The 22,348-nt window shown below is 43.0% G+C and overlaps 1 protein-coding gene and 3 long non-coding RNA genes across 4 annotated transcripts in view; 2 read left to right on the top strand and 2 right to left on the bottom strand.

Moving 5' to 3' along the window:
• Positions 1–16,455, top strand: part of LOC146658379 (uncharacterized) — a 231,591-nt gene extending 215,136 nt beyond the window's left edge. The window contains exon 2 of the long non-coding RNA XR_014913702.1: positions 14,012–16,455. This is a non-coding gene — a long non-coding RNA (uncharacterized LOC146658379). The remainder of the gene's footprint in view (positions 1–14,011) is intronic.
• The window catches only part of grik2 (glutamate receptor, ionotropic, kainate 2), a 350,655-nt gene that overhangs the window by 159,931 nt on the left and 168,376 nt on the right, over positions 1–22,348 (bottom strand). The window lies entirely within an intron of this gene.
• Positions 17,296–21,651, top strand: LOC146658378 (uncharacterized). Its single transcript, XR_014913701.1, has 2 exons — positions 17,296–18,745; positions 18,845–21,651. It is a non-coding gene; the product is annotated as an uncharacterized LOC146658378 (long non-coding RNA).
• Positions 20,788–22,348, bottom strand: part of LOC146658377 (uncharacterized) — a 38,357-nt gene continuing 36,796 nt past the window's right edge. The window contains exon 2 of the long non-coding RNA XR_014913703.1: positions 20,788–21,839. This is a non-coding gene — a long non-coding RNA (uncharacterized LOC146658377). The remainder of the gene's footprint in view (positions 21,840–22,348) is intronic.

The raw sequence follows: 22,348 nt of genomic DNA, 5'->3' as shown, positions 1-22,348 counted from the left end.
ACGGAGGAGGAAATGCTCGCGCAACTGTGGGATTATTGCCAGAGTGTAATCCAGGCCACGGATAAGTACAAAAGACACTTACAGTTAGTCTTTTTTTTATATTTTCCTATCATCCACAGCGTTTCCCCAGTTTCCCAGAAATTATTTTGGATCTGAGAGCGAGTCACCGATTCGAACTGTTTGGCATGGGCAGTCCATGCAGGGAGAGTCCAGCTGCCCTCCTAGAAGCCCTTGCAACCTGGTATTCACAGCACCAGCGGATGGTTTGCCTGTCGCCAGTCGCTGCTCCACCTTCTGACCATCCATTATGCCACCATCATCACACTACTCCTCAACTCTCTCAGCGGGGTCAGCTGACCATGGTGCAGCAACACTAATCACCGCAGTGAGTACATCGGACTCTGTTGTTTTGATGAATTCAGTCACAGATGATCAAAAAACAGATGAACAGGAGGTTACCATTTCTATTGGCTCGGCCTCGCTGTCAACAAGGAAGCAGTGTCCATGCCACCAGCGCTCCTCACTTTCCACATCCAAATCCAGGATGGCTTGCGCGTCCATGTCCCAGGTTGCCTTCCATGCAACGTCACTTCCTGCCAGAGTATGTTTCCCAGCCAAAGCTGGACCCGGGGTCTGCCACCAGAGCCACCAGATCTCCAGCTGCCCACCAGAACTGTTTACTGCCGCCAGACCCGTGACAGGCCACCAGAAGGATCTCGCCAGCAATGCTGCCCACCAGGAACCGTGGTTGGCTTGTGGGACTCCTATGTGGCCACTGCAGAAGTCACAGTTGGGCCTCTGAACTTTTTGAACTGTTGGACTGAGACTTTTTTCATTGTTTGACAGTTTTGTTCCCTGACAAGGTCATTAAGAAAAGATGGGGCCTGATTATTTAAGACCTTGTATGTGAGGAGCAGGAATTCTGAATTCAGCTCTGGATTAAACATGTCGTGGTGGAGGGTTTTTTTCTGGTATGAGCATGTATATTTGTTCGGTGTTTTACTGAGGATTTAATAGTTGTTAGATGCAGCAGCATGAATGTAGACATATACATGGTTCTTCAGTTACTCAAGACATAGCTGGAGGCAGACAGAACCACAAACAAGCAACAACTGAAGGCAGCTACAATAGAGACCTGACAGAGCATCTCAAGGGAGGAAACACAGCGGTTTGTGATGTCCATGGACTATAGACTTCAGGCAGCCATCCTTATATGTAAAAGGATCTCCAGTTGCTGTTAAGTGTTTTAACCGGAAGGTTATATAAAGATGGCAGAAAGTCTACAGTCGCATCTTGATTGATTTAAAATCACTGTGAGAGTACATAAAAAAAATACAAAGAAAATCCTAATTGTCCAAATACTAGAAACCTTTATATTCTTCCATTATGACCCCGTGAGCTCTTTTTTACTTATGTTAGCAATACATCCATGAAGAGTTTAGTCCAAAATCCTGCTGACAAGCAACTGACAAAGTTACCCAGAAGGTTTCATGTTACACAATCCATGACTTCTTTACAATATAGTCCCATCAAATTCACAATTAGTGCCAAGATGACCCCGGTTAAGTTTAGAGCCTTGCAAGGTCAAGTTTCTGTCATTTTTAGAGGTACTGCAAACGCAGTACTTTTATTAGGATTTCTTGGTTGTTCTTCACTTAAGGAACAAAGCTCAAGACAAAACAGACTGAACTCTCCCTATTCCTGTATACACTGAAAAAAGGCCATGTTGGATTTACTTGATTCAATAGTGGACATTGGTTGCACACAAATGTTTTGCTTTGGCAGAAACTTAAACAACTGAGTTAAAGAGACAGGGTACACCTTGGACAGCCCACCAGTCTATCGCATAGAGACAAACAACCATTTACATTGACAGGTAATTTAGAATCACCAATTAACCTAACCTAACTGTAAACTAGCCAGACTGTGGATTATGAACCCAGGACCTTCTTGCTGTGACGCAGCAGCACTAACCACCATGCCACCAATCCAGGCTTATCAAAAGCAGGAAAGCTATGATTACAAGGCTTGATGCAGAATTTTCTGTACGTTTTTGTCCTTGACAGGTTAAACCACAATAAATAGTGATAGCAAACACATGGTGTGGGTGTAGTTGTCTGCCTCTTATAACTCCAGTGATTTTCCTGCAGTTTGACATCTCGTGCGATCTTGTGAATTTCATGAGTTAAGCAACTAACCACTCTCACTAGATTGTATCAGGTCATCTCAACAAGAACAACTTAAGTTGTTGAATTTCGTACAGATCCTTCATGATTTAATTACGTTCATAGAAACATGAAACTATTGTGTTCAAATTACAAGTTAGACTTTTTTAATGAAACATCCACCCAATTTACTTTTTTCGGTAAACCAAACAAAGTAGAGGCGGCTGCTCGACTTGACTGAGATGGATGCCTTCCTGAAACCCCGTGCAGTGGCGCAGTAAGTTATTGACTTACTTCACTCGAACATGATATGAACAATTTAATCTGCCTCTCTGCATATCATGTAGTTTCTACACTATATAGTTACACTTAACTTTAAAGCATGAGGCACTTGTGTTAAATACACGCAAGATGCTTACGTAAATCCAAGAGGTGGCCAATCCCTTTTATTCAGTGTAGTTTCACAAAGGTTTACGTTTTTAATTTAAAGTTTATTTTACATTTTGCTTTTGTTTCCCCACATATATCATCCAGCTTTCTGACTGTAACATCCATCCCCCAGAAGGGAGGGAGTATGTAACTGACTGTTTGTCTGTTTGCTAGCACTCTAGCATCAACAGTTTTGAGTATATCATTTGATACTAGCTGTCAATAACTGCTCAGGACAATTTCACTTAGGTGACAATAAGGTGAAGGTCACGCCGAATCCAATGACTGAAACTACAAACTTTATATTACAAACACTTTTGTTTTTTACAGATTGTGTTTAAACGTCACAACAATAAAGGACACCTGAGGGACACGAGACCTAAGTGCTGGACCTTGTCCTTCAGTGCCCAAAGTCAGAGTTGACCTTGAAAGGAAAATTCTAGAAACCATATATTGTATATCATGAATATATCATATTAAACGGCATGGAGAAAGTTTCATGAATGAAGCCTTACTATGACTCAATAACACTGCTGACAGCGTGGTTAGTTTTCTTTGTGATTTACAAAAAGTTGCTGTACTTTCTAAACACATACGCAGACAGACACAGTTTGCAAAAAGCCTTCAGTGACAGGCTCATATATCAAACTGTAAACTGCCCCATGGACATCTGAGTTAATTTAGCAAATTTATGGACTGGTGATTGATACATTTTTTATCAAATCTGTGTCAGACATTCCAATTTGTTTGGAACACCAGCTCATGTTAGACTTACTGTGCTGCTCAAGGATCGGCTTCTGCAAGGTGCCATGCTAGCCGCCCATTAATCATAGCTACTGATTTGTGTGAGGCAAAGGTTTGTTGATTTAAAATAAACATTAAACCAAACTAGCTTTCAGAATCAAGAATGTAAAACCAAATTATATGAAACTATATAATACTAATTATATGGTGGTTTAACTCTTTAAAGTCACATCCATTGTAATAAATCTGATGCTCGGTTTCAAAGAAAGAAAGAAAGTAAATACAGTGTTAAAAGGAAAAAGTTTGAGAAAACAATTTTCAAAAGCCCAAAATCACATAATCTAATAACACAGGATTACGGACTATTAGGTTATTATTAGGTTGGGATTAGGGTGCCTACCACTTTCAGTAATAACCTTTAATAACCCTTATTATCACACTGTTTGCTGCTACAGCTACACATGTTTCTTTTCCAACTATTTATTTATAAGTGACTTATATGTATGTATGCATATATATGTATATATTGTACTATTCTTAGTTAGTGTATTGTCTGTCTTGTCTTAATGTTGGTTTAAAATGGAGCACTGTAACAAAAAATAATTTCCCCCAGGGATCAATAAAGTATTCTGATTCTGATTCTGATTCTGATTTCAATAGCATATTGAAAATGTAATGTTTGTGATATCTGTTTGTATACAAGCTACTGCACACATAGCAAAATCAACACTACATTGGGAACTTGCTTGCATGCAATAAAATCGCTTAGCACAAAAGCAGTTCTCCTTATTTCAACTGCAGCAATAAACAAAAAGCTGCCTAAGAGCATAGCAATGCAATATCAAAACAATAAAAGTTGCATATGAACAGCTTAGATTAACAGACTCAAACACAATAAATAAAAGAATGGACGACGTAGGAACACCGTGTTCATATATTCACAGGATGTATGTGAGATACTGACGTCTCTGGCTCCACATTAATTGTAATTTCATGAGCAAAGACAGGTTTGATACTTCTGAAGCTCATTAATTATGACTAGAGTAAATGAACTATAGGTGTGAATATGCTCAAAGACATGCATTAAATAATACATTAGACTGAGTCCTTAATACATAATTTAAACATTTCAAAGAATATACTTCTCTCATCTGTCACAGCCTCATGCAGCTACTGAGCATTACAGTTTGGATATTTGTTTGTTTCTACTTGTTCGTAAAACGAATGCAAGCAAAAGAAAAAACAAAACAAAACAAAAACAACATTTCAGATCTTTTCTCCAACACGAGCAGCAATGCCATTAATGAGATGATATTGACTGGGAAAGGGAGAGAGAAGAAAGAGCATGTCGCTTATTCTCTCCATTAGCTTCATTAGTGCGGGAGGATGAGGCAGATTAAGACCACAGCGGGTTGGATGATGATGTGATTTGGCAGGGTTATCTGTTATTTCAGGCCTGGCCATTTTGGCGCCTCTGTTTGGGCTGGGTTATAATGTGATGTGATGCCTGGGCCCTTGGGGCCACGCTGCTGTTGCTACCAGCCTCTCTGATTAAAATCTGCTCTCACCAGCCAGCCTCAGTCTGAATGCCCTCACACTCCTGCTTTATTTCCATCCACCTTTCACTTCCTATCCCACATGATGAGTCAGTATGGTGCTGTGGACTTAAAGAGACAAATTCAGGCCAGACAGTTTACATACATAAACCTGCACATTATTCACTGTAAAAACAGAGAAGAAGAAAGAAAGAAAAACATGAGATCTGTAAGAATTCAAATGATATAAAAGGACAGAATCATCGTTTCCTCATGACAGAAATAATGCTGCTCTACTCTAAGACTATCAAACCCTCAAATGTTAACTCAGAAAGATTAATCGGGGTATTGAAAGTAGCTGTAATGATCTTTTTTTTCTCTAATGGTAAAATGTTAAGGTTAAGGCAATGCTTAGCTAGAGTGATGACATCTTTAACTACTGTAAGGTCCTGTACACATATGACTGTACACCAATCCACCCAACCAACCATCGTCAAGCTGATGACCTTCAGGTTTCTGGGCACCCACATCTCAGACGGCCTTACTTGGACCCACAACATCCACACCCTGGTAAAGAAGGTCCAGCAGCCTTCAGGATCAGAAACTGCAGCTGGCCTTCTGTCGCTCCTCAGTGGAGAGCGTGATCTGTGTGAAGGACCAAAAAGCTCTCCAGAGAGTGATCCGTACAGCAGAACGCTGCTGCAGGATTGCTCTCCCCCCGCTTCAGGACACCTACACCAGGAGATGCCGGACTAGAGCAGCGCAGATACTGAAGGACCCGTCCCATCCTGGCAACAAACTGTTCCAACTTCTGCAATCTGGTAGAAGGTTCCGCATCTTCCGGGCAAGGACAGAGAGACTCAAGAGGAGCTTCTATCCCCAAGCCATCCATGCCCTAAACACACACACCCGCCCTCTCACATCATCTATAATTGACTGAGACAGGACTCTTCCAGACACTAAACCAAGGCACAATGTACATTTCAATTCCTTTAATTTTAAATATGTTTATATTGTCTATCCTGTAAAATAGTCAGATGTCTATTCATATTAATGTACAGAATTCACCTGCTTGCTGCTACTACTGCACATTCACCCAATGTATATACTACATATATATATATATATATATATATATATATATATAATGTTTTTCCTCTACACCCCCCCCCCCCCCCCCCAATTTTTTTGCACATGTCGAGGAGCGTGTCAGACTACATTTCACTGTGTGTTATACTTGTATAACTATGCATGTGACAAATAAAGAACCTTGAACCTTGAACCTTGAACCTTGATCTACTCCAGCCTGCTGTTTTGTACTCAGGGGCCACAACTGAGAGCAGGAAGGCTGTGCAGGGGGTCATTAACACTGCCCAAAAAGTCACTGGCACCTTCTGCCCCCACTGGAGGCCATCGCTAGATCCTCCTGTCCCAGGAAAACCAGGGCCATCACAGATGACCCCTGCATCCTGCCCACCACCTGTTTGTCCACCAGTCAGCACCTGTGGCCAATCAGGTCCCACACCTCCAGACTCACAAACACCTTCTTCCCCTGACTGCTTCCAAGCACTCTGAATCCTGCTCAGTGTACAATAAAAAAGGGATGTTCTGTTCTATTTGCATTTTAGTTGGTACCCAGTGCCAGTGGTGTCCTAATATTATGCTGCCCTCTGCCACCACATGGAGGTGAGAAACAGCATAAAACTGTTAACCTAGCCCGATATTCATGCTATTATTGCTAGCTCTTTTATAAAATAAGCTTGTGGATACAAACAGCACAAATGAGCTTTCTCTGAAAGGTGGAGGCGCTCTTCCTTCCAATAGGGTGAGGAGTTCAGTCATTTGGGAGGGGCTAAGAGTAGAGCCACTGCTCCTGCACACTGAAAGGAGCCAGCTGTGTCACAGGACCGAGTGGTCAGTACCAAAACTGGACTCAGGTGCAGTAGGCCAGAAGAGAGACAGGTGGTTTTACAATATATTTATTGATTAGACTTTGAAAACGTAGAAAAGACAAAAAGCAATGAAACGCAGAACTTGACGTGACGCGGCCTGGGCAACGTGGATCTAGAGAGGGGAAATGGGGCCTGAGATGCAGACTGGAACAGGGCAGTTAGCAGTCACATTTGCTCGTCCGTTTGCTCTTCGTGGACTTCTCATCTGTGTTCAATACAATTATCGCGCAGACACTTGTTGACAAATAACTGAGACTGAGCTCCTCTCTTTGTAGCTGGGTCCTGGACTTCCTGACCAACCGACCGCAGTCTGTGAGGATCCACAACGTCTCCTCATCTTCCAGAGTCCTCAGCACTGGCTCCCCTCAGGGCTGTGTGCTAAGTCCCCTCCTGTTCACGCTGCTTACATATGACTGCTCACCCAACCATCCAGGCTGTCATATTGTAAAGTTTGCAGACAAAACAGCTGTGGTTGGTTGCATCACAAACAATGATGAGACCGGCTACAGGAAGGAGGTGGAACACTTGGAGGACTGGTGCAGGAAAATGAGAAGAAGACGGAGATGTTTGTGGACTTCAGGAAGGAAGACACACACACACCCCTGCACGTTGGAGGATCTGCAGTCGAAGTAGTACCCAGCTATAAGTACCTGGGTAGCAACCTCACGTGGAAAAACACTTCCAGCCTGATCAGGAAGGCTCACCAGAGGCTCTACGTCCTGAGGAGGTTGAAGCGTGCGGGAATGGAGAGCTCAGTCCTCATCTCCTTCTACAGATGTGCGGTGGAGAGTGTTCTGTGCTCTGGCATCAACATGTGGCACAGAAACTGCACTGTGGCAGAGAGGAAAGCTCTACAGAGGGTGGTGAAGGCTGCACAGAGAGTGGTCGGAGGCAGCCTCCCAACCATCACAGACATATACACCTCCAGATGCAGGCAGAGGGCCACCTGTATCATGAAGGACCCCACTCGCCCAGCACACACACTCTTTGTCCCCTCAGGCAGGAGGCTGAGGAGCATTAAATGCAAAACCAGCAGACTGAGAAACAGCTTCACTCCAGGAGCTGTGAGACTTCTTAGTGCATAATGGACAAGAACTGTTATTGTAGCACCTTAATCACTACTGACACTTACTGACACCGTCACTTTATCATCATGCTCTTTGCTGCTAAAGTATTTATTTACACCTATATTTATACCCACACTCCATACTGGTACTCAGGTTGTTGCACTCTACTTACAGTATTATTTATTATACTGTAAGTATTAACCCCACCAAAACAAAAAAGAAACCCAACTATTTATTTATTTATTTATAAAATAAAAAATAAAAATTCAGTTTCTTCATTATTTTGTTTCTTTTCACTCCGGGACCGTGTGTGCATAATTTCATTCCACCTCATGTTAACATGTGATGCAAATGACAATAAAGCTCCTTGAATCCTTGAATCCGTAAAAAGAGATTCACCCTCAAATCACTCTGGCCTGACTGACTGCAAGCAGCTCCAGGTGAGAGGAACTGAGACTAGGCTCAGGAGCCTATTTCCAGCCGCACACCCCGGACCATGACGAGTGTCTCCTTAGTAAAGGTGTCTGAGCAGATCCCAGAGTAGACCTGGGACTAGTTGGAGAGACTATTGGCTGGCCTGGGAACAGCTAGACGTTTCTGGAAGCTGGAGGAGGTCTGGGTCTGGGCTTGTCTGCTTTGGGTGACTCGACTTGAGATAAGTGGAAGTAAATGGATGGATAATTTAACATTGTCTTGTTTTAGATGTTAGCTTTTATTGAAGTGGTTGTCATGAATTTTTGAACAGTGTGCATTACTGACAATGCACCACAGTTGCAGTTTATTCATTTTTCTAATGTTAATTTGTCCTGTTTTAAAAAGACGTGAAAATGTTGTCTTATCATTCATAACATCAGTTTATTTTCAGTGTTTTTCTTCTTCATTATCTGGAGTGTAATGTATAATGTTCAAAATGGACGATGCACAGTTATCCAGCATATTACATTATTAGTAACATCTGAGTGTTTCTTAGTTCTAGACTAGTCAGTCAATGTTTTTCCCTAATTTTTGAAGAAATTAGTCACCATTAACGTACCTAGAGCTTTTATAATATTTGACTGATAATAACAGATTAAATGTCATGCTGAGGCTTTCGTTTTCTGCATCTAGATGGATGTTAAAATCACCCACAATGATGAATTTATCTGATCTGAGCACTAAAAAAACACCTGGAAATCAGATTTTGCTGTTTGAAAGATTGAGCATCATGCAGCTTTTGTTTATCTTCTGCTTGCTTGTTTGTTTTTGTGGATTAAGTATAAGGTAAACTTAACTCCAGACTCACACTGTTGACAAACACTCTGCAGCTAAATGTGTGAATGAAGGTGAAACTTGCTCTGGACCACAGCTGAGACCCAGATGTGACTCTCTCCATGGAGTCTGTCCCATCGGCGTAACTTTGTGCTGAACATTTGGGGGTTCAAGATCTCTAGATGTCTAAATAAATAAATAAATCTGGGTAAATTCTCAGATGATTAAACATGCAACTATTTTTATGGTAATACCTGAAATGAGTAAAGAAAATCAACAGCCTATTTATGCAAGTTAATTCATAATTTTATCGGGGGGGGGGGGGGGGGGGGGGGGGTTATTGGGGGTTCAATAACCGGTCTGTCCAGAGACAAGACTAATTGTATTAATTGGTGCTTAAATTAATGGTGAAACTAACTTTGTGTATTAAGGCGTAATCACAAATTTAGCTCAGGCCAGACGTACAAACATTTCACTCCTGTAGTTATGCTGTAAATAAAGCACATACGTTTGAGTTAAGGAAATGGGCAACAGGTTCATCTGCTGCTCAGAGCAGGAGATAACGTCTCCAACAGTGAGGTCAGCATTAGATTATTTTTGGTGTTATGTGGATTGACACCTGGGAATACCTGAAAGAGACTTTGGACATGGTGTGATGTTCACATTTTTACCAGAGAATCTGGCAACATGCAGAACACGAAGACTGGTACAAGCTGAAGGATGTTACAGTCAGAAGCACATGAACAGCAGCTAATCCGAATAGCAGTGTTATTTTAATACAAATGAAACTATAAAATGAACAGAGAGGTCCATCTGGCTGTGAATGTTGGATCTGTATTTTCACTAATAAATAGCTTTCATACTACAGGTTGTTTTATGTAGTTAATTTGTTTAAACAGCAGGGACTTATGGAGTATTGGGCTGAATAATTCAACATTCACCCATATGGCTGTAGAAATGATTAAACTGTGGACTACAAAGGTCATTCATAATTTATAATTGTTTAGGGTTTTTACAAATGTAACCTTCTGAAGCAGTTTTTCATTTACAGACAATGACAGTAATGTGCACCACCTCATGAACAGGTGGCACAGAGTGATTTATAATGTATAGTGAAGACAGAGCGATGAATCTGGACAGACATTATAGAAAGAAATAATCTGGATTTAATGTTAGAAGAGCAAATGTTCCTGTCTGTGTCTCTTTCTGCTAGAGAGCTTTGCTTGCTGTCAGTAGAACATTGCTAAAATCTTCCAAAAATCGGTGCAGATTTCTCAGGTATGAGTGACGTTTGTCAGGTGTCAATAGTTTCATTTCATTATGACATAACACTGACAGGACACACTTTAACCCCAAAAAAGGCAGATATGGTGCTGCGGGATCATGATAGATGGATCGGTGTAAGCTGCTCAATAGAATTTGCTAAATTGCTGGGCTAAAATAATTTTGTGTCCTGTAGTGCATGTCATACAATGGTAGTAGTAGTAGAATGGTCCAACACAATTTTGACATCTTTACAAAAAAAAAAAGAAGCTTGTTTTGTATTAGTCAACTTATTTATTAAGTATAAATTTACAAAAAAACAAAAACAACTTTTATAGTTGAATAGAAGCAGAGTGGACTGCCTCTGGGCTCCTGTTTATTTTTGCACCCCTGCCTGCAGCTACGACTCCAAGCGGCTCTTTTACACATTTGGAAAATATTTTCACATTTCTTCCCGTGGCACCCTCGTTTCCCTTCATCTGTTGAAGGGAAACGAGGGTGCCACGGAACTCCGCTGACCACTCCCATGAACTGCAAACTATTTTTCACTGGGGAGATAAAATGTCCAAAAAGGCACTGGCATGCACACCAGAGAAAAAGGCAGAGAGACAGTGCTTCACCATTTATGTTGTAGAATTTCACAATAATTTGCTTCAATAGGGGAGGAAATTGACTGTGTAAAACCAAATCATTATGATGGCTGCCTTTCCTTTGTAATGACAATATGTGTCTCCCCATATCCCATCAGTGTACATGCCCTCAAAATGATGCCAGGAAATGAGTCCTGAAGATCACTGCTAGCTGCCAATGAGAGCGAAAGAAATGATAGCTAGAGGATTGCTGCAAGCCATTTACACCTAAAGCAGGGCTGGGTATGAGCACTGTTTTGGGATTGCTGACAGGGTTCAGGATGGCAAGCAAGGGTTGATGCGAGTTAGGAAATATATATACATATACATTTTATAATTATAAAATAATAAGAAAACGTAGACTGCTGTTTGTGTTCTGCTTTGCACTGTATTTCAGTTTTATTCTAGGTGTTGGCACCAAAATCATGTTTTACAATAAAAGATTATGGGTTGAGGGTGATACTGTCCCCATTTTGACCTCGGGACTTCCAGGCTAAACTCAGCACAGATGTTTCTGTATACTATGCCAGCCATGTGGTTATGGCGTTGCACCTATGCCCTGCCTGCTAGCATCTCCTGATATCTGCTGGATTGTCTCGGGGAGGTCCTTCCGGGTGTGATAGACCCCAGCCTCTGTCGATCTTGTAGGTAAGTAAGTAAAGTTTATTTATTAAGCACTTTTCATAGACAGGTAGACACAAAGCGCTGCACACAGAGATTAAAATAAACAGTACGATAAATAGCAAAATGCACAGTATACACAATATAGAGTTTGAATGTAAATTAAAAATGTAAAAAGCATTGGTCAACGGAAAGCTTGTTTAAACAGTAACGTTTTTAACTGTTTTTTAAAGGATTCCACAGAGTCAACCAAACGTAGTTGTAGAGGTAGACTGTTCCACAGCCTTGGTGCCACAGACTGAAAGGCTCTGTCCTCTTGACCAAGATGGCGGCGCGTGAACAACGTGAGGCTCAGTGTCTCTCCAGAATCTGCTATTTAGCGGTTTTTTATCTACTTTTAACCGGATTATTCATCCAGAATTGCTTTGCGTTGCTGACCTACAGCAAACAAGAGCTTCTGGACATCTGGACTCATAACTCCAACAGGTTTATCGCCGATCTCCGACTCATCCCAGAGATCTCCAGAACACCGGAGGCTGCCCACTCTCCCCGGCCGGGCGGAAGTGCCGAGAACGTAAACAAAGGCGAGGTAGGCGCAGAGGGCTACGGGCTAAGCTAAAGCTAACACCACACCGGTTGCCTTTACCCAGTATTTTCCTCGCCAATGTCCATTCTCTGGCAAACAAAATGGATGAGATACGGCTCTCCATCACTAACAACAGACGGATTATGGACTCAAATGTCATGTTTTTCACCGAAACATGGTTGAACAACAGCTGCCCGGACAATGCTATCGAGTTAGCAGGACGCCACACACACCGAGGCGACAGGCTAGCAGATGACTCCGGCAAGACCAGAGGTGGAGGTTTGTGCATTTATATTAACAATGCTTGGTGCATGAACTCCACTACTACTGAGAGTCACTGCTCACCTAATGCGGAGTTTTTAATGGTCAAATGCAGACCTTATTATCTCCCCAGAGAACTCACTTCGATCATACTCACTGCCGTGTATATACCCCCCGACGCTAATGCTAGGTTGGCCATGAAAGAACTTTCTGCAGCCATTAACAAACACCAGAATAAACACCCCGAGGCTGCTTTTATTGTTGCTGGCGACTTCAACCACACCAACTTAAAGACAGTCCTCCCCAGATTCCACCAACATGTCTCCTGCCACACCAGAGGAGACAAGACTTTAGACCATGTGTATTCCAACCTGGCTGGAGCCTATAAAGCAACACCCCTCCCCCACATTGGACAATCGGACCATCTCTCCCTGTTCCTCACACCTCGGTATTCACCACTCATCCAACGTGTGAAACCTGCTGTGAGGACAATTAAAGTGTGGCCAGAGGGGACAGACGCAGTGCTCCAGGACAGATTTAAAAACACAGACTGGAATATGTTCACCCACACAGACCTGGACCAGTACGCCTCATCTGTACTGGATTACATCTCCGAAACCACAGACAGTGTCACCACCCAGAAACGGATCACCATGTACCCCAACCAGAAGCCTTGGATGAACCGGGATGTTCGTCTCCTCCTGAAGGCCCGCAACACCGCCTTTAGGTCAGGAGATGCACACGCCTACACTACAGCCAGGGCTAATCTAAAGAAGGGCATCAAAAAAGCCAAACACCATTACAAAAAGAAGGTAGAAGAACACTTCTCCAACTCCAATCCCCGACGCATGTGGCAAGGACTCCAGACCATTACAGACTACAGGACCACCAAACCCTCCCCCGCATCCTCTGATGTCTCCTTCCTCAACGAGCTCAACAACTTTTATGCTCGTTTTGAGCGAGGGAACAACCACAACCAAAACAGACGTGACGCCAGACCACCAACCTCTGACTCTCTCCCCCACCGATGTAGGAGCGGTGCTGAGCAGGATCAATGTCCACAAGGCTGCAGGTCCTGATGGCATCCCCGGGCATGTTCTCAGAGCGTGTTCTGGGGAGCTTGCAGGAGTGCTGACAGACATATTCAATCTGTCCTTAGCCCACGCTGTGGTACCGGCCTGCTTCAAATCCTCCTCCATCGTCCCGATACCCAAAAACTCCAACCCATCTAGCCTCAATGACTACCTCCCAGTAGCACTCACCCCCATCATCACTAAGTGCTTAGAGCAGCTGGTCCTAGCACACTTCAAATCCAGTCTCCCCCCCCACCCCCCCCACCCCCGGACCCCTGGGGAGATCGTTGCTCAAGCGGAAGGTTGCCGGTTCGAGCACCGGCTTGGACAGTCTCGGTCGTTGTGTCCTTGGGCAAGACACTTCACCTGCAAGACACGTCACCTTCTGCCTATTGGTGGTGGTCAGAGGGCCCGGTGGCGCCAGTGTCCGGCTGTTAGATTTGTATTGTTGATTGTCATTTATGCTTAGAAATATTTACTTATATATGCTTAGAGTTTTGTAATTAGTTGTAGATTGGTAGAGGTTTTGATCCTTGATAGTCTGCAAACTTTGTGTGTATTAGACAGCACTTTGGGAGCATGAGAGGTCATACCGTGTCTTATTATTTTATGGTAGGATTAACGTAGTTGCGTCTGTTCTAGTCTAAGTGCTCTTTGTTTAGATGAACTGCAGGACTTCCTCACCGTGTTATCTAGGATGAACCATCTAGGGTGAGGGGGAGGCTACCCTCTTCCTGACCAAGGATGTTTGACCCTTTGATCAGCAGTCCCCACACACACACACACAGGCAAGGTACTCTTTGTGTGTATGTAGACGTCATATGTTAATGAACTTATGCATATTCATGTAACCTCAATAAAAGGACAGTGATACGGGAGAACGGACGAGAGCTACTGGGGTCAAGCGAAGGAACGGCGTTTGTCTGGTTCTCTCCCGTGCACGAGTACCATGAAGAAGTTTGCCTACTTGTGTCTTGCTTGCAGTGTAATTATATTGTCTTCAACGTTCCAGCAGATGGGTTCAAGCTACAAACCTATCATTAATTGGTCCTTCGATGCCGGAGCCCTGGAATCGCATTCACCGAGGGGAGGAGAGGCACGCTGAAAGACTGACGTCAGCCAGGAAGTTCCTGTGGATTCGCTGTATGTCTTTTCTCCTCGATGAATGGCGATTGGCGGGATTCGAGGCTGATATTACACGCTAAGCAACACCGAGTAAGTTTAGAGTCCAACTCTATAACTGTACGTCTTCGCCGCTCAGTGGGGCGTTGTCCGTGGCCGCTTAGTGGGGCTAAAATTACGTCTTCGCCGCTCAGTGGGGCGTTGTCCGTGGCCGCTCAGTGGGGCTAAAATTCGCCGTCTAAGTGGGGCGATGTACAAAGCCGCTCAGTGGGGTTTTTTGTACAGAAGCATTAAGTCGCAGAGTTGCGCAGTTCGAACTTTTTTTGGTTCGCCGTCTTAGTGGGGCGAAATACAGACCGCTGTGTGGGGTACTGTAGTGAGTTCTCCACCGCTCAGTGGGGTGTTGAGAAGTTCCGCGGGGTCCAGATTGTGCTGGACAGTAGGCCTATTTTGTGTTGTTGTCATTGTCGTCGTCGTCGTTGTTGTTGTTGTTGTGTGTGCGGAGCAGAACATGTGGTCTGTGACACCGACTGTTGTTGTTATCATGGGTTTCTAAGCAACCAAGAGTGAGTCGGAGGGAGACAGACGTTTGTGCTGGACTTTGCTCCTGGCAGCACAAAGTATTTATGTAAAAAAGAGAGAGAGCGACGGCTCCACAGCTGCGCGGGTTCACGCGAGCGCGGTCACGCGGACCTGAGCCGTGCGGTTAATCGCAGGCTTATAAATGGAAGAGATTCAAATGTTAGAAGTTTTCAGAAAACACACCAGCCTTGGAGAGCTGTGGAGAAGGCCAGCCCACATCAGCAGCACTTAAGATATGCTCTGGTGAATGGCTTTCCCCCCACCCCTTGCTGACACAATGTTTATTCTTTAGCTTGCCCTGATCGACAGCAGCCTGTGTGCCAGACCATAGATTTAATTGAGGTGGATAGTTGTTAAAAGTAATCTACATTAAGCTTGTGGTTGCTTAAATTCAGTACAATGACATGTGAGGTGAAGTGATATAGGTAAATATTTAAACTCATGAAGTGCATAGAGGCACTTGACCTGTGTGGAAGACGGTCGTCTTGTTATGAGTCATTGTTGAGATATGGAGCACATCTGTGAAAACAACTAATATGCTCAACCCTGTATGAAACATCTAAAAGTACATGATGGAGAAGCTGTGTTGAATATGTAAGTGTAAGACTTTGCCACTGTGGGAAGAGCATGCAACTACTGTGTGATGTCGCGTTGCAGTTTTGTTTTTGTTTTTTGAGCTGATGAGCAAGCTACACATTATCAGATCAAGAGCTGTCTGAGAACTACTCAAAGAGAGGGAAACAGAGAGTGTGCAGCGTTTCCATGAGCAGTTTTTCTGCACCTTGACTCGTGTGTGTGTGTAGCATCAGCATCATGTTTTTGTTTATTTGTTTTGTTGGATTAAAAATAATTAAATAAACTGGTGATCATGCTTATGGATCACCATGGCACATATCTCCAGCCATATGGTTTATTTATGCAGATGAAAAAGTGAGTGTGAATGTGTCTGACATCACAGTGTTTTTGTGCACTGTGCAAAAGTGATTGCCTCTGATTGTGAGTGAGAGCGGTGATTTTGCAGACCACCAGCTATTGTGAAGAAAAAAAAAAGAGTGAAAAAGAGACAAATTACATTGTAGACGAAGAGAAATAATCATAGGAAAAAGGTTTTGTGTTGATCAGCCGAAAAACAACTACAATGTCATTTTCTGCTTTTAAGAAAGGATTGTTCACACAAACACAGACAGAGAGAGAGAGAGAGAGATGTGTGTTGATTAAGCAGTGATGATAATAATGAACATGTTTTAGTTTGTCACTTTCAGGTGAAAAGCAGACCTGTATCAATTTTCCACATGCAACAGTCGGAAGAAAGTTATAGTTTAACATCATTGGAAACATGCAGGCCAAGTTTCTGGCTGACTTATTTACAGTGCCATGTGTTTCTCAACCTCACAAGCGAGCTCACTCCTCCCTGAAGATAAGAAATGCAGCTCCAAAGCAATAACATGATAAAGAGACAGCAGCAAGTCCTGAGCACAAAAAGTCCCAGCAAAGCAGCAGCAATGTGGATAAACAGCAGCAGAAGAAGAAAGCAAACCCATCTTCCTGTCTGATTGGTTGAATTTCACGGAGGGGCGAGCAAGATGGCAGCGTGAAGAGGAGTTTTTGTTTGAGTTCTCAGCACGAGGCACTTATTTGACGTCTTTCTGGCCTTCGGGACTTTTTTGGAGATCAGCGCGCTAAACTTGCTGGATCTGAGGCCAGGGTCTGCGGCGGCAGCATGTTGAAATGCTCAAAAAGGACTGAGTGACTCGGGCAAGCCACATGCGGCTAGCGACATGAAAGAAATGGACCCTTCATGATGCGTTCAACGTGCCAGCGCTGTGGTGGGAAAGGCTCCATCATAAACACGCCCTGCGCCCTGCGCCGAGGTTCAGGCCAAGAAGAAGAAGACGATGACTTCCAAGCCCAAGAAGGTCGGCCTCAGCGTGGGCGAGCTGATTGTGAAAGCCGTGGCCGCTTCCAAGGAGCGCAACGGCCTGTCTGTGGCCGCTCTCAAGAAGGCTCTGGCTGCACATTAGTTAAGAAATGATTAAATAATAGCAGAGAAGTGTGTAGGAAAGGCAGCTTTAAGAACATGCTCTGCTGGAGATGCAGCTCCACAGACATGCATTAGACCTGCCTAATAACACAAACCCATGCAATGAAAATTAGCTTGTTATCTTTCATCAGTGTTAAAATAGTGTCAATTTAGCAGACACTTGTTATTAAATACTGAATTTATCCAATAAAAAAAAATTGACTCTCCAGGTTGCAGGACAACAGTTTAACTTTTGTGGGAAAAAAGATCCTGGTTTGACCAACCAGTGATCAGACAATAAATTTAGTTGTTAAAATGGTAAATTGGGAGAAGCTTCCTGCTTGATTGAGGCAGCACATGTAATTTACTGTATGAGGGAAATTGTCTTTTGTGATACTATTTTGAACATGCTTTTCTGTCGTCCTGTCAACTTAGTGGGTTAATAGCTGATATGCAAATTAGTTGATCGGTTTTAGATTGATGAAAGGTGACTGAATTCTAGCACGAGTGAATGAGATGTGTTGGAGTTTGTTGTGTGTTGAGTGGAGACTCTAAAACACTGAGTTTCCTGTTTTGATGTGCGAGTGAATCCTGTATTTAGATACACAACTCTGAATACATCAGAACAAACGTCTTTTGTGAAGTGCATGACAGCATGTCACATGTTTTATGATGAAGGGAAAAAGGAAAAATTGAATAAAATAGATCTGTGGCTTAAATGAGTGAAGAGCACAGACCGGGTGATTAAACTCATAGCTAATATGACATTAGGGTTATGTTGTGTGTTGTGCAGCTGATGGTTGGTTTGGAGTGAATCTAGCTGATGATTCTTCTCCTGTTGTGAAGATGATGAGGAGTTTGTGTCATGACTTAACAAGGCCTTTTTATTTTGATACTTTCACAGTGCACTGAGAGTTTGGTTTGATAATCTCTGTTATTTTTTATTTTTCATTTTTGAACAAGCACTGATTTTTGCTTGTGAATTTCTTTTCTTTGAGCAGATCTGCAAGTCGGGAATTAAAAGCGTTACACGTCGTCAAGAAAATTGTTGCAAGTGAGTTTCTCCACATTTAAAATGGGTTCAGGAGAAAGCCACTTATTTGGGACAATTAGGAAATGAGAGTCCCCCCCAAAAAGGATTCAACGAGGAAATCCAGTCTAAATTATTTTTCTTTTTGAAATAATGTCGTTTTGCTGAGCGTGGAAACGAATGCGATGATAATTTCCACAATTAGCAAAAGAAGGAACCACTGAGTGAATGAGTAAGAATTTTAAAATAACTGACTGACTGACTGAACATGATTGTGTGAAGCTAACCCCCACCTGACAAAGGTGCAGATGAACCCATGTGTTTCCTTTTACAGGAGCAGAAAGATGACAGCAACACTCGAGGTTGCATGATGATTTAACCTTTTAAATGCCATTTTCTGTGTCTGTGCATTTATCAGGTGTGTTATTCATAGGCTTGAGTTGCTCACAGAGATAACTGTGACAAAGTATGCATACGCCTGCGCAAGCGCTAATATTTGCATTTTCTTTTCTTACAGCATGCCAGTTCTTCATGTGAATTGATGATGCGATTTATACCAGGACAACTGGTTGATGTTTTTTCCTACTACAGGATTTCTGGGTTTATGTGTGAGGAAAACTGTGTTTACAGGTTATGAGTGGTGATGCTGTTGCATTGTGTTGATGGGAAAATGTGAAGGTTACTTTGATAATGTGAATAACCTGTGTGAAATTTCCTGTGTTGAGAACTGGTGTTACTTCTTTCCACAGCTAGGGTTGACTTTATGGTGTTTTTATGGCACCTCTGGAACCTGTTGACCTGTGTCTGACCTCTGTCTGACTACAGTCAATGTGTATTGCTAATGTTAGTTTCTTTGAGAATGCTGTGGAAGATTCAGCTGAAACGGACAAGTGACATGAGTAAAACAAATAAGAGATACAGTGTTTCTGGGATAGTTTGATATGGGCTCATTAGCTGGCCACTTTTGAGCCCATAGTAATATATAAGTGGAGTGACTTTGCTTAAGAGCAGTCACCGATTACATTAATGTTGCCTGAGTACATGGGATGATCCATGTCTGAGGCGACTTATGAAAATAATTGTAGTTTACTGATTTGAGAAAACCTGCACATGACACTTGTCTTGCTGATGTTGAATGCTTCTTGTCCTTATGATACAATTGTTTACAGGTATGAAGTTTGATTTTACTTCCAGATTTTGTTTTCCAGGCCATGATGGTGTGTATGCAGGCTCCTGGGAGAGCCAGGTGTTAAGCAAACTTAATATGCAAAGCACACTAACATTTTCATTGCAGGATTATGGGTCCAGGGTGGTGCTGCTCCAGGGGAGGAGATGCCCTGATGTTGCCTGGGATATGATCTAGCTAATCTTTTTCTTTAAGACTGGAATCCAGGTTTGGTGAGTTGACGCATGGGTGTGTCCATGCGTCAAGAAGAGGGGTCCAAGGATTAACATTAAACAATGTTTTTTATTATTGTTGCAGTGATTTGTGTGATTAGCCGTTTTATTTACAAATATTAAACCTATGCAAGTGGTGCACCCATGTTCAGATGAGGCTTTGATGGCCTATAAGTGAAGTTCACTGAACTAAAGAATGTGGTTTGATGATTGTTGACATACTCTCCAAATAGTTTGTCTTCCTAGCAAGGAAATACAGGTGCAGCAGTAATCTCCTGAGAAATCTTCAGAGGCCCAGTGAGAAGCGCATAGCTGACAGGACCAGGCAGTGGTTGAGGTCAAAGATCAAGCTGGTTGGGGCCCATCATGAAATCAGACCTTGGAGCCACAGCAAGGACCATGAAACTGCCTGCAAAATAGAGGAGAGGATCGTCCACAAGATGGGAGAGAGGCTTCAGGAGGATCAGAGATCATCTTCAGCACAGCAGACATCACACAGAGAGCTGTGCTACTAAGCTTCCAGGAAATCAAGAGGAGACTTCCCACAGCAAGATTTTAAATACAATGAAAGATTCAATATTGACGCTGAGGAAGACGACTAAGGTGTACGACGTGCTCTGCCTTAAACCTTCAGCAGCGTTGGAACATAAACACTCAGGGGATGAGGAGCGTGCCAAGCTCCATCGACAGCGTAGAAGGAGTTCGAGGATGACATCATGATTCTGTGAAAAGCACAGGAACCAGAAGCTATGGTGGTGATAACAGCAGTTTCCTATGAACATCACCTAACGCTGTGCCACTGTACTGTGCATACGATGACACTCTGAAGGCTGCTGGGATCATAATAGCAGTAAGACAACCCTGCACCCTTTCCACAGAGGTGTTTTCTGCAGAGTATGGACAATGAAGGACAATGAAGGAGTCATAAATATCCCCCTCACAGGACGAAGGCCTGAAGTGAGGTAATGGGAGGCCATAAAACTAGAGTGCTGAGAGGTCTGCAGCTTTGGAAATAGCTGAGAACCATGTTGACAAACAACAAAACCAACTGGTATGTTTGAATGTTTATTCTACATACATTTGGACTCTGGTCCTATGGACAACGATGGAAACAACTGGAAGAGACATTCATGACGCCCTGCAGAACTCAAACCACTCTGCAGAGAGGCATGTGATGTGCACACCTGGAGGAAGCATTACCAAGCTGAGATGTTTTTGAAAATGTTACTTTTTTATTTTCACTATTAAATTAACAATTTCTTTGTTTGCTCGTAAGATGCAGTTTGCCATGAGATGAGCTCAATGAATGGGATAACTGCTAATACATTTGTTGAACTGTGTACCTTTTCAGTAATTTAGGGTGATTTGACATATGCTGAGTATAAAAATGTTTGCATTGAAACTGTCAGACATGAGGTATTCATACCTGGGAACTTTTCAGGCATAAAGGTCAAAAAGGGGGGAAATGTTAGATTTGTATTGTTGATTGTCATTTATGCTTAGAAATATTTACTTATATATGCTTAGAGTTTTGTAATTAGTTGTAGATTGGTAGAGGTTTTGATCCTTGATAGTCTGCAAACTTTGTGTGTATTAGACAGCACTTTGGGAGCATGAGAGGTCATACCGTGTCTTATTATTTTATGGTAGGATTAACGTAGTTGCGTCTGTTCTAGTCTAAGTGCTCTTTGTTTAGATGAACTGCAGGACTTCCTCACCGTGTTATCTAGGATGAACCATCTAGGGTGAGGGGGAGGCTACCCTCTTCCTGACCAAGGATGTTTGACCCTTTGATCAGCAGTCCCCACACACACACACACACACACACACACACACACACACACACACACACACACACACACACACAGGCAAGGTACTCTTTGTGTGTATGTAGACGTCATATGTTAATGAACTTATGCATATTCATGTAACCTCAATAAAAGGACAGTGATACGGGAGAACGGACGAGAGCTACTGGGGTCAAGCGAAGGAACGGCGTTTGTCTGGTTCTCTCCCGTGCACGAGTACCATGAAGAAGTTTGCCTACTTGTGTCTTGCTTGCAGTGTAATTATATTGTCTTCAACGTTCCAGCAGATGGGTTCAAGCTACAAACCTATCACCGGCAGCCTTGCCTCTGTCAGTGCGCCCCAGGGTGGCTGTGGCTACAATGTAGCTGCCATCACCAGTGTGTGAATGGGTGGATGACTGGATATGTAAATATGCTTTGGGGTCCTTAAGGACTAGTAAAGCGCTATATAAATACAGGCCATTTACCATTTACCCACCAATTCGCATTCCTCCAGAACAGGAGCACAGAGGATGCAGTCTCCATCGCACTGCACTCTGTCCTCTCACACCTGGACAACAACAACACCTACGCCAGAATGCTGTTTATAGACTTCAGTTCAGCATTCAATACAATCCACCCCTCACAACTCATTAAGAAACTGACAGACCTGGGCATCAGTTCCCTCATCTGCAAATGGTTACTGGACTTCCTGACCAACCGGCCCCAACATGTCCGGCTGGATAACCGCCGCTCATCTCCCATCACAATGAACACCGGTGTACCACAAGGCTGTGTGATGAGCCCTTTCCTCTACTCCTTCTTCACCCACGACT

Source organism: Rhamphochromis longiceps, linkage group LG11 (genome assembly GCF_057381845.1).
Source record: "Rhamphochromis longiceps isolate RC_006_pf linkage group LG11, R_longiceps_female_GT1.1, whole genome shotgun sequence".
NCBI lineage: Eukaryota > Metazoa > Chordata > Actinopteri > Cichliformes > Cichlidae > Rhamphochromis > Rhamphochromis longiceps.
The sequence above is the reverse complement of the archived record's forward strand: the minus strand, read 5'-3'. Positions and strand labels throughout refer to the sequence as shown.